The 12,160-nt window shown below is 41.1% G+C and overlaps 1 protein-coding gene across 2 annotated transcripts in view; it reads left to right on the top strand.

Annotated features, from left to right (window-relative positions):
• The window catches only part of PID1 (phosphotyrosine interaction domain containing 1), an 88,360-nt gene that overhangs the window by 19,913 nt on the left and 56,287 nt on the right, over positions 1 to 12,160 (top strand). Inside the window, exon 1 of one of the 2 annotated variants that reach the window (XM_059822757.1) lies at positions 7,793 to 7,801. The exons of the other annotated variant lie outside the window; for it this stretch is intronic. The gene's annotated coding sequence lies outside the window, so the exon portion shown is untranslated. Of the gene's footprint in view, positions 1 to 7,792; positions 7,802 to 12,160 lie in introns of those variants that run through there. 2 annotated transcript variants of the gene reach the window in all.

Raw genomic sequence — 12,160 nt, 5'->3', positions numbered from 1 at the left:
TGGTGCATCCAGGCTGCTGTGTGGAGCGTGACTAAAGTCTGCCTGATAAATTATGGCATTTCTTGAAATAGTGCCTTGTACTTTTTAATGAGCTGGGCTATCAGCTCTGCATCAGTGGATGGTTAAAATGAAGCAAGAATTGCTTTAACATTAAAACTGTGCCTGGAGGACTTCTCAGAGAAATTGCTTATGATTATTAAGTGAATATAATACAGTAAGACAACCTGGCTTCTTTGCTGTGCTTTTTTTCATACTGAGTGTGGTATTGAAAGTTGAAACATGTACAGATGGAAAGTAGTGTTCAAATGGGAATGGCTTTGGAAGCCATGCAGTGCACTCTCCCTTTGAACACGGGTAGGGAAGAGAGGTAAGACAATTTATTGAGATGCATCTTTTATAGAAGAATTGGATTTCCTCTACATACAGTTTGATTGTGTGCCAAACGGAAAAGAGGCTGAAGCCAGAGTGCTTCATGCGCAGAACTGGAGAAGAATCTCTTCCAAACTGAATGGGCTGGGGAAGAATGAGCCTTATATTGATTGTTCTTTCTGCCGTGTATGCACACATACAGCTAAATAAATGGAAAGATAGCCGCCCTCTGTGACAATTGATGATGATGATGGAGCAGCTGTGGGGGACAGCCAGGCTAGCTACAATCTAACCTGCTAAGGGGCAGCCACACCCCGGGAGTCTTTTATGCAACCTAGGGCAGGTGGCGTGGATTGCCATAGGTAGCTCTGCCAAGTTACCACAGAGATTTACCCCCGCGTCCTGGGTGTGTTATTTCTTCAACAGTGCATTTGTTGCTTACGCTGTTTTCAGAATTGTCTCCTGTTTCTTCCCCAGAACTGGCTTGTCTGAGATGGTATTTCAGCAAATAAATAGCCCACAAGCTGCATGTTACTCCTATTCTCCAATACAGCAGCACACATTCAGGGAGGAAGGCAAGGAGGGAAACTGTACTGGAGCTGATGAAATAATTTGTTCTCTGTCTAGATGTTTGCACCCTTTTCACACTCAGATATATACCACATGATTAAATGCTATTAAATATTGGCAGCTTCACAGGAAACTGCATTTGTGATTTGTCCACTGTGTAAGTAGAAAAGGCAATCCCAAATGTGCTTCAGGAATGGCTTTACTCTGCCGGGTTGGGAATATTAGTGGTAGCCACCACAGTCTGTTAATTTCTAACACTAATGGTGATAAAACATGAAAGTGGAAGTGCTCATGTCATAGGGCAGGAGTTAGAACTAATCACTTTTCTACAGATGCTATGGGGAAAATAGATTATAACCACAGCCCCGTTTCATGTGCTGATTGAAGCTGGTTCCCTTGTAATCTTTATACTAGCGATGGAGCACTGCATGGAATATCATGGTTTTCAAATTATTTCTGACCTTTATTTCTACAAAATAATTCTTTTTAAAAATCTGTGTTTAAGCAGATGCACTTGTTATATAGCTTTTTCATTGTGCCACACTCAAAACCTGTGGTCATCCTTTATGGATAACTACTGCATACACTTGCCTGGCTTGAACAACAGAAAATGTTGGTAGTTTGTGTTCCTGTTTCTGCAGGGAGATGCTGTAGCTCTTCAACCTCTGATTTTCTCTGTTGTGCTTGTTGTGGTGTGGATGACACTGAGATGCACAGGATACCAAACTAGCGCTTAAAGATGGTAAAGAGCAAAACTTGGAGGACTTCAGTTATGGCGGTTGCTGGATCACACCCAGGAAGCATCAGGCTTTCTTGAATGGTCAAAGGTCTCCTATGCTCATCAGCTGCTCAGAATGGAGCAGACAGATGTTTATCTAGCTGATTGACTTGTAAAACTGTAGATTTGCCTTGTGCAAATAGCTGTGCATGCAAAACTTGACTGATGTTATTTCAGAGGCTTTTCTAATGTCATCTGAAAATTTGTTCCATGCAGAGAACCTGGGATCCAAAACAGAGTTAAAAAAATTAAACAAGGATACCTTCCATTCCTGAAGTTGCCTAATACTGAAAATAATGTAGTTGGATTAAAGGTCGGTATATCGAAGGTGAACTAGCAGTGATTAATTGACATAGAGTTAAAGTTCCCTCTCAAAATCCATGGCTTCAGTTAACAGCTTGCCCAGACTTTCCACTTTTGAGGTTATCTGTTTCAAGCTTTGCTTCTGGACTGAAATGACATACTTTTTTTTTTTTTTTGTTAAATGAAAATATTTTAGTTGTGGTGGTCTCCCAAGTAACTTACCAACAGTACAAACATTTTTACAGACTTTCTTTTAAATAATGCTAACACTGGGAAAGCAAGAAAACAACTCTCTGACATCTAACTCAGAATCAACCCTCAGGAAGAGAAATGTCCATTTTGAGCATTCAGCTCTGACCGCCCTCTGAGTTCCCAAGTGGAGACCTAGAGGCAAAGCCTTATTTTGTTCCCACGTGGAACATTTTGTGCTGAATGTTCTTGACTAGTGTGTAGGCAGAGAAGCTTTGCAGTGGGCAGCCTTGAGGATCTCAGCAGCTGTAACAAAAACTCTGGAAGTGAGTGGTGATGAGGCAGAAGTTTTGCGTAGCTGTTGCATTGTTCCCTGTATGCCGTGTAGCTTCACCAACAGAAGCTCTCCACTGCAGTTCCCTTCTGATGATGGTGCTCCATCAGAGTAGTTGGCCTTGATGATCCTAGCTCATGGGTTGGTGTTCACTTCAATTGCTTTCTAAATGATCCTTGCTTTCCAAAGGTAAGAAACTGCAATAAACACTATGAGCTAGACAGTTGCTTTTCCTAGAAGTATTTGCTGAAGAGGCCAGGAAACTGGACAGATTCCCCTGAAAAGTCTTCTGTGGATTCTTTTTCCATTGCAGAATTGGGGCTGACCCACACAGAAGCAGCACTGGAGATCATATTGAATCCCTGTGTTTATGCATCCATCTGCCTCATATGGCAGTAACCAGGTAGACTGCAAACATCAGCAAATGTTCAGAATCAGGCTTGCCCCCCGCCCCCCCCCCCCCCCCCTTCTTTCTTTTGGCCAGATTACTGTCATTGACATCACTTAGTTTGGCTTGGAGATGTTTTTGAAAGAACTGTATGGCCATTATATATGCAAATAGCTTAGATAAGGACAGTTGAGAAACCATCGGTAGGGCTGCAGCATGAAGAATTTCAAGTATAAAAAAATGAATTATAACATTGATAACCCTTGTGCTTAGTGGTCAGGATGCAAATAACAAAAGCTGTAAATCTGGGCAGAGACACATGCTATAAAAAACATTATTGCAAGATTAAGCTGTAGAAGACACATTTTTGCGTGGTAATCTACTGGATTTATTTTGACAATTATTTATTTGTGGTGGTGGTTGTGAAAGTGGAATTTTTAGCAGTCTTGGTATAATTATAGAGGACTGAATTTGTAAAGCTGTTCAAACATTTTGCATCACAGTTGTGTGGGTTTTTTTCAGCCAAATACATGCCTTTTATGATTAAAAGAAATATTTGTGTTGAAACTTTTTCCCCCAGAGGAATGGCTAATTGGTATTCACAAGATTTGATATTTTAATATTTTATCAGAGGCCCCTAAATTCATTCACTCCCTCCTCTTTCAGGGTAAATAATTTAGCTTTCAGATGCATCAAGTTTGATAAAAGCTGTCTTGTTAACACCTCCTGTAGCATTACAGCTCTATGTGCTTTGAGGGATGCTGGAATCACGACATCAGTAATGCTTCTAAGTTAAATTGAATGAGGCAAAGGAAGAAGATAGTGGAGAAATACTGGGCAGGCAGTTAATTTATTTTAATTTTGTTGGTTCTTTCACATCTGTTTAACTAGCTGCCTGACACAGGTACTCTGGAGACTGTAAATGTCATGGGTATTCAGAATACTTCCATCGCGTTGTATTACAGGAATATATATTAGATCTACATCTAGAGAAGCTCAGGGCTTTAACAGCCCAGGCCTTTTTCCCTGAATGTTGATGTTCTATATTATTTTATTTCCCCTAAGCCTGAAACATGTTAAAATATTGTTTGCAATGATTGACAGGGTTTGCACCAAGAAACATTTAATTTAAAAAAAAAAAAAAACAAACACCTTTCATTTACATTCCTGCTTCTTCTGCAACTTCATTTCTCAAAGTTGAGCCAAAACTTGCAGATTCAAAATTGATTGGCTTTTTTCAGTGCAAAATTATTTAAGTTTTAAAGTGGCTGAGAATGGGTGGTGTTTAACGTAGTCAACAATCAGTGGAGGGGGGAAGAAGGTTGAGGCTGTACTGAGAATAAGGATGTTCCTCTTTGTCTGTTGCTCTGAGGGATTGTTTATTCTGCAGCTGTTTTCTGGGCAGCTTTTTTCTGTGTGGAAAACTTGCAAGTCATTGCTGTGTCGAACAAAGTTTGGAGCAGATTGGGCAAAAGCGAGAGTATAATTACTGCAAAAAGAGGAAGTAGCCTTCACAATGTGAAGAGGTTGAATGATGATCCTTGCACAGGCCTTAAGTCTTCCAATTCTGCTGGTCTTGCTGGAAGGGAATGTTGGATAGCTTTGAGCTCTTCTGTTCTCTTTAAACAATTTAATGTTTCCATCGTTCAGTGATCTTCATTTCATGGGCAATGTTGAATTATAAGACTGAAATAGCAATTTAGTTGCTACTCTACAAAGTAGTAATAATTCTTCACGTAGGTGCATGTAGTAGCACATGTAAAGCAGCAGTAAAGATGGGGACTAGTTCTGTTCCTGCTGAACTTCCGATTTGTTTTGCCACAGATTTCTGTGGAAGTTGGGATGTTTTTTTCATGGCATATGGGATTCCTAAGACTGGGATTTGGTTATGAATGAGCATGTGTTTCCAGAATGGAATTACTTGAGTTTGTTTAATCAATTGTGGATTCCTCCAGAGTGACGCTGCAGCGCCTGTGTGAGGAGTTAGCTCTTTTTAATTGGTCCCATATGTACTGGCAGAGAGTATATTAACCATGCCTTGGGGGGATAAGGGTGTCTGGTTGAATCTCATGGTACATATTTTACTTCTTTTCTGGAGGGATTTGCTTTTTTTCCTCTCTAAAAACTGTAGGTATGTATATATGTGTATAATCACTAGCATTTTGAAACGTAATGCTCAGCTGAGGGATTAGTTAGGCTTCTACAAAATTATCTGAACTTTGCTGACAAGTAAAGAAGAAGAAACTGAGGTTTTACAGAAAAGCTGGAGTTTCTGAGTATCTCTGGGTTTGGGTGCTTAAATTCTGAGAACTCGGAAGCTTAATCTCCCTTCTCGTCAAGCGCTAAGAAATTGTCCTTTGAAAATCAGAAAAATGGAAACATCAAAAAAGATTAATTACTTTCGAAAAACCTTGAAAACTCCATGCAGAATCAACCTTTATATCTGGAGGACATGGATATGAGCAGGCCGTCCTGTCTGTGGGTGCCGTAGGTTAGCCCTATCAAAGGAGAGTGCTGTTCTCAGCCGCTTTACTTGCCTCATTCTGCACTGGAAAAAGCAGAGTAATTCTGCATCTGACTGTTTTGGCTCAGCTTAAGCAGTAAGGTGGTTGCAGAAGAAACAGGAATGTAAATGAGTTGGTTTGATTTTCTTTTGTAAAGGTTTCTTGGTGCAAATCCTGTCAATTATCCAACTCTAAAGCTTTGCTGAATTAATGAGACACTTTGTAGAAGGGTATTTTTGATCACTTTCTGTAGACTCCCTTATTCCTGATGTAGGCTCTCTGGTGCGCTGCTCTTATTCATGGCTTTAAGGAGTGGGACGACCTACTGTGTGAAGTCCCCCTGGGGATAGGGGTGATGCATTTGCACTGCAGTGGGACCCAAACTTTGTCTATATTCTGTACCATCTGCTCAAAGGTTTGTATAGCCATAAATCCTGGCAGAGTTCCCCCATGATGAATAATTTGCTGGTGGAGGCATGAAAGGAGTAATATTGCAGGAGATGAAATGGCTGTGAGTGTAGTTGGGGCCAGGGAAGTCTCCTTGGGAAGGTGCATGTGATGGGACAGCAGTGCTGGCCAGACATGGTTCGCTTGGGCATGCTCTGGAGTATGTACTGATGATGTTCGTGGGGATGTGTGGAGAGAGGGAAGGCTAAAGCCACCAGGCTTCTTTCTTTGCCCTCTGCAAGGCTTGGGTGGATGCACCCTGATGGAGGCTTTTCAAAAAGGCTGACTTGCTGAAGAAGCCGGTCTGTTCACCTGGAGATAGTTTCTGTCCATGGAAAGTAGGAGGACTCCCTCTCAGAGACCCTCAAGAATGCCAGGCTTAAATCCTGGGGGTGTTTCAGACCTGGAAAAGGCAGTGCTGTAAATTAGCATCCAAGGAGTCAGTGATAAAATGGACAGCTTTAGAGAAAGGAATAGATTCTCATTATCTTGTAGCTGTAAATACAAGAATTCATTAGACTTATTCCAAAAGTTAATTTGGTTTGTATTTAAGCAATACATAAGCATTTTTGGCAAGAATTTGTACCGTTTGTTTCTGCATAGTGTTAGGCAGAATGTTACCTCTTAGCAAATAAATGGGGCAAATACCCCGTTTGTAGCAGGCATCTATGTCATCCAGTTCGTATCCCTGTCTCGGCAAACAAGTCTTAGAAAGGCAAGAGAGAGGTCACTGAAGTACCTAACTGCTTAACAAGTTATTGATTTATGGCAAAAAATGAAGGAGAAGAGTGAGAGAGTGAAATGCTGGTTTTGAAAGGGCTGTGTTGGGGAACGCAGTGGCTGTCTGGCAGGTATTGTATGAGATGGGCTTCCTCTGCCAGGCACAGAGTGAGGAGAAAGAACTTTTTAAAGCATCCTCTGACACAGAAATTATTGGAAAGCCTCCAAGAGCAAATTGAAAAAGCAACAGCCGCCTTCATGCTGCAGGATTCCATTGTTTTAATATTGGGCCAACTATACCAAATAATACATCTACTGGAACCTCGTGTTAGGGGAAAAATATGTTGGAAAGCAGCTAACAGGTCAGCTCAAAATCAAAGTGAATGAACTTGACATATCTATGCTGCTGCGTGTCCTATTTTGTTCTTTCTTTTCTTGTCAGCTCCTATTTCCTCATTTATTTCCACTCTTCTTTTCCTTTTTTTTTTTTTAACCCATTTGTCTTGTCTTGGGCTTGTGTTCTGGCCATTTGTCCTGAAAAATGCTGGGGCTGATAAATACCTGTGCTTGCACAGAGAAATTCTGGCATACTGATACTTTTAAATTGTAATCTAGTTTAAAATTCCAGGCTTGCACACAGACAAGGTGCTTTTGGGGAGGTACTGCTGCTCTGGTGATGAGAAAATGAACGGTAGATAACGGCGATGACTTTATTTTCCTTCAGTGCCATGTAATGGAGCTGTGCTTCCCAGGCTGGTTTTATTTGCTGGACTTCTGAATGTAGTTTAAAAACCAATGTCACCAGGGATGGGATGAAAGAAAAAGGCAGAGTTGTTACTGCAAGTGTAAATGTTATTTACAATGATGGCATTTAATAAAACACACAACTCGGATATCTGTTAACTGGATTTGGGTGGCATGAGAGCTAGTTCAGTCCTGACAAAGTTGTTAACATTTGAGGGTTAACAGTGATTTCTGGGGCCAAAAGTTTGCGAAGCAGTTATTTATGAGAGCAGCTCAGTTGATGTATTGGTGAAAGTCATTATACTTTATTTCTATTAATGCTAAAAAAAATGTTGTTCTAGTATAAAATATATGCCATGAACACCAGGCATTGGAAACTACAACTCATTTCAAAATGTGTTTAGCAGTCATCAGTAAACAATAAACTGTAAAAGCCCAGATCCGAACAGTTAGAGGTTCGTCTTCCATCCACATGCCTAATTTCCAGTGAAATAATGGACTGGGAATTCAAGTACTGTAATGTGGAGACTGATGAAAGGACTTTTTGTTGTAGTACTGTGACTTCTTTTACCTCGTCCACTGACGTTTTAGGGAGCCCTTATTTTATTTTCGTGATTATGAGTGTCCTGAAATAGACTCCTTCCTACACTGATGTGGATCTCTATAGTGGGACTTCAGGTTTTGAGTGATTACAGCTAAACTGGGAACTTAGTCTCTGAATATCCTGTATGTATATTCAGATTTGCTTAGGTCGGGGGGTTTAGTTTGGCCAAATATAGAGAGATGTTAGAGGATCAGTCATGAAATTCTCATCTGGCTCTGAAGTTCCCTGCAGTTTGGAGGGTGGTTGTATCTGGGATTGTGTTTTGTTTGGGCAGCGATCCTGCTGATTGGAATCGCATAAGCTTGGCAACAGAACGGAGGCATTCAGCCAGAGCAAACTCAAAGTACACAGGGTCTGAGAACAAAACGTTTCACATGAATTAAATTGTGAGGAAACAGAAAAATCTTTAAACTTGTAAGAAAACAAGGCAATGTGAGCATCGTCACACAGGCAACTGTGTGATCAGGGCTGTCGATAGAGTGCAAGTTTTACTTATGAAATCTTGATAGTTGTGTGTTTTTAAGAGGTATGTTTTATCATCTCGGGAGAAAGAATAATCCTCAAGAAACTGGTATTAGAGAGAGATGGAATAACTCTCAGTGCTTGCCTGCAAAGATCCAGTAGCATCTTTGCTGAAAGGCTTTTTGACACTCGACTTGAGTTCAGTTTCTTCTGTACCATACACTGCAGCTGGGCTTGCCATCCTAAAAAGGTTCCCTGTGTCCTCGTCCTGCTTTTCTATCTGCAGTCGTGTGTTCCCCTTCCCTTCATCTACCCGTTTTTTCCGTATATTATAGGTTTTTTCCATCAGACCTTTACCCTTGACTCCCTTGTTATGTTCAGTAACGGCAGGAGGAGTCCAGGAGGGTCTCAGTGCCTGGCAGCAGGCAGCATTGCTTGCAGCACACCGGGTGCTGCCTCTCCTGGTGCGTCCCTTTCCCCACTCTCACGGCTTGCTTGCTGTCTTCTGCTTGGTGCCTGGTCATACAGATTTGAGCTTACCCTGATAAACGTAGATTACTCTTTTCTGTGCCGAAATGCTCACTGCCATCCCATCTTTCTTCTATGCTACCTGGCGGGGGGGTGGTGGGAATAGGGGGACATGAGGGGAAATGGTGGCAGGCACTGGTTCACTTCCTAATGTGCAACCTGCAGGGTGGCGTTGGGCATGTGGAGGGCTGGCAAAGGTCTTCCCCCCCCCCCCCCTTCTATTTTTTTTTTGGTGGCACGATGTTTCCCAGACGCTTTGCCCCCAGATCCTTGGGGGTGCCATGCCCTCAGTGGGGGTATGCTGAGTCGTGATGTGGGCCTGCCCAAGCTCCTCTCCTTCCAAAACGTGTCACAGGGTGCCTGCAGCAAGGCTGTCATCCCCCGTGCCTGTTGCCATTTCTTTGCCGTTGAGAGATGTACATTCAGACATAGTTATCTGCTTTTTCACCTAAGTAGCATCTGTTACCTGAAAAAGATTGAATGGTTTTGGTTTGATAGGCTGGCAAACTATAGCTCTCTATGCTAGATGAGATAGGCTTTTAATAACCAGATTCCTGGAGCTGAATCAGTTTCAAGATTACTCGGGCCAGATCTGCTCGAGTATAAAGAGTCGTGTCGTGATCTTGGATTTGTGCGTGCCAGTCAGGTTTGTGTTACAGAGCAGGCTGCCGATGGGGTGATTTCTGACTTTGGTAAGTGCTTCCATCCCCTCTGTAGAGGGTTTTATTGTAGTGTTCAGTACAATGTTTATATGAAGTGCTAGTAAAGGATAAATAAATACAGCACAGTAGAGTTTAATATGGGGGAGGGGAAAGTATTTAAACTGTATTAGCAGTATTTGTTTAACAAGAAATGGATCGGATGTGACATTTATCTGTACTGGATAGCATTTGCTTTAAACAAAACAAAGCCTTGAAATGCATCAGTTTTCATATGAACAGTATCAGAATTATTTTCTTGCTGAAAAGCTAGAGGCTTGGGGTGGGGTGGTTCTCGGGTCACAGCTGGGCTCATGTCACTGATGGTGTAACCATATTGCTGAAGGACTACTGTGTTGTCATCTCCTCTGACCGGGAATGAGAGAGTGGAGTCTTGTATCTGCAGACTGGATACATTGGTAGTCAAATTCCACTGGGAATAGGTGAAAAGGGACATTGGGACTTTCTAAAATTCCCTTGCAGTTCATTGCACTTGGTTGTGTCTTTCCCCTCCTAGGCTGCTGTGTCTTGCTGTGGGATGCTGTTGAAAAGTTTTGATTCCATTCCAGAACTAAATGGATTTCAAAGGTAGAGGAAGTACTTGCACTGAAGTAGTAAATTGTAGAGGTTATTTTTGAATTTCCCAGGGACTGATCTTTTGCTGATGCTGTAACGTGGATTTCATCTGGGCATTCCTTTGTAGGTGCTGTAGAAGGATGAGTTGCCCAGAGGATTGCTTCCCGTTCTGGCAAACCCATCTTTCGGAGGCTTTGAACTTTTAGAATAACTCTTTTCCACAAGTTAACATCCTGTCATTTTGGGGGTTGCACTCAATGTGTCTTTGGCAAAATTTGGCCAAATAGAGGTCATCTGGAAACATGATGCCAGTTTATGTAGTTGTGTGTTGGTTGTAATGCTGATGTTAAGAGATAATGGGGGCTGAGGGCTAAGGTGCTAAAGACTTTCTTATGTTCACCACGTTGCAACCCGATTAGCCTGTAAACTGTGTTCATTTTGCTCATCCCCTATTGCTGGATTACAGATTACAAAGGATACAGTCCCCTCTTTCTTGACATTTATTTTTGTATTCACATCCAATATAAACCCTTTCTTAGTTTTATTGAGTTTGAGTCTTTTTTTTTTATTTCCATTGTGAAAATGAAGAGATCCACTAGCCGAGGCTTGGCTGCTGGGTGCTCAATATTGTGAAGAACAGTGACTGTTTAGTTAAGACCTGAAGATGAAAAGCTTTACAGAAGTGTCAAGCATTATTATTACAAATTGTCAGTGCATACCTTTCTCCTTCAAGGCACGTTTAATTGTATAGAGTCACAGTTGTTTTCTCCAAGACATTTGGCCTGAGTTGTGGAAGTGACTGTATTTTTGCTGACAAACTAAACCAAAATCCAAATGCTGTTAATTTTTAGTTTTAACAGCAACAGAAATTGTGCTTAGACTAAATACATAGCATCTAAAATTTGCAAATTGAATGTTGTGAAATAGTTAATCTAGAGCCAATGTGTGACTGTTGAGCTGATAACAAAATATATATTGAAAACAATTTAGAAGTTCTTGATTCTTCTGTTCAGTTAACCTGTAGCTAAAAGGGTTAGTGATGACAGGGTTTTCACTGAAACAGGGAGCACTTTGAAAGTCACCAAGGAGGCAAGTGTATATTGCACCTCTGTAGTGCCAGTCTTGGCCTGCTACGGGCTTGGGCTACCAGTTACACACCCTTCAGTTATCTTCTATAGGGGGAAAGGATGCCATTAAGACTGGTAAACTATGCAAAAGAAAATGATGGAACTTGAATCCTTGAATAAGCAAACCCATGGTTTTGTATTAAGATAATTTTCCAATGTTATTAGGGCCTTTACTTAAATTTTACTCTGAATGATATCATGTTCAGCAAATAGGAAAATATAATGCTAATTACAGCTCTGATCCTTTCTTTGGCAATTAAAGTATTTTGTTTGCTATATTAAAACTTGCTGCCCATTTCTTACTGTTACGTTGCTCCTTGCTTTTCTTTCATGCGTAAAGTCTATATAAGTAGCACCATCTAAATGGATAAAGGATGAATGATGTGCAGTTTTGAGCTGTTGTTATATTCATGCCAGTTAAGAATATCTTCTTTTGATGATTTTCAGTACAAGAGCTACCAAATGAACCTAGTGGTTCTGGCACATGAAATGTGAATGGTATAATGTTCCCTGAACCTTTATTCACAGAATTGCCAAAGTCATGCTTTTCAAGAACTTTGTGAACTTAAAGCACTTTAAAGAAATAGTCTGGGTTCACAGCAGTGGAAAGCTAATGCCGCTTCTCAAAAAATACATTGGTTACTGTTATAGGTCAGCATTTGCCAACAGTTTCCGCAGGAGATGCCAGTTTGGAGTGGAAACTAAGAAATGGGTTCAGCGAAGCACTTCTTTCCTGTTCTTGGCTTAAAGCACATGAACAATCCCATTGATTTACCCACGTGTGCTTTACTGGGACTGCTCACATAGTGAAAGTTAGGC

This window comes from Gavia stellata, chromosome 11, assembly GCF_030936135.1.
Source record: "Gavia stellata isolate bGavSte3 chromosome 11, bGavSte3.hap2, whole genome shotgun sequence".
Lineage (NCBI taxonomy): Eukaryota > Metazoa > Chordata > Aves > Gaviiformes > Gaviidae > Gavia > Gavia stellata.
Note: the sequence above shows the minus strand (reverse complement) of the source record. Positions and strands in the feature narration are given on the sequence as shown.